Source organism: Phyllobates terribilis, unplaced genomic scaffold (assembly GCF_046119375.1).
Source record: "Phyllobates terribilis strain yellow unplaced genomic scaffold, ASM4611937v1 Scaffold_11__3_contigs__length_659146591, whole genome shotgun sequence".
Lineage (NCBI taxonomy): Eukaryota > Metazoa > Chordata > Amphibia > Anura > Dendrobatidae > Phyllobates > Phyllobates terribilis.
Window position 1 is genome coordinate 634,376,449 of NW_027362771.1, and position 853 is coordinate 634,377,301.

Sequence of the window (853 nt, forward strand, 5' to 3'; positions counted from 1 at the left end):
TGCTCAGCATCATCATAAGTCCTAATGCCTAGCTGGTCCACAAGACATATAGACTGTCTTCCATGTATTGGCATCTAGCAAGGTTAAGCATAGGTTGCAGAGGGAGACAGGGTGCTTGGAGTTTAAGTCCAGGATTTGCCATACTGAGCATGCCCGTGACCTGGCACCGCCTGATTGGTCCACGGTAACATCACCAATGGTGCGTTGGTGGGCAGGGCTTTGTCTTTAAAAGGTCTGCCCACAAACATGGCGATGGGCTCGGATCATTGAGCATAATGCTGTTGCGTGGACGTCTGTGTAGTTTCTGCTAGGCAGGTTAGCTCCATAGAGGCAGGTAGCTTTGCCATGCAGTCTGGCTCTGTCAGAGGGGGTCGCCTTACACCCCAAGCAGCCTGCAGATGTCCTAATCCCTGTAGGCACCTGTGGACCACGTGGAGAAATACTCCTCTGTCCGGTAGCACGCCGGCAGAGGACACGTACCCATTGGAGTGAGTCACACACGCATCTTAGCGCCAACTCCTATTGCATAGCACCTGAATCGAAGACAGGGCTACTGCTGTTCCCTCAGTCACACATCTCCCTGCGGTTCTTGGAGATTGTGTGAACTGCTGAAACCCGCTCCATGTGCTTTAACACGGAATGGTTTATCAGTTCAGTAGCCGCTGTCACGGACGCTCTTCTCCTGTGCAGTTAACGGAGATAGAGCGAACCGCTATAACCGTTCCTGTGTGCAGAAACACGGAAGGGTTTAACATTTAAGTTTGTTGCTTTCCTTTCCACCCAGAAAGTGTTCGGCAGCAGTCCACCAAGCTGCATTGCGACCCCGAGGTCGGTTGCGTTCCATTATATTAAA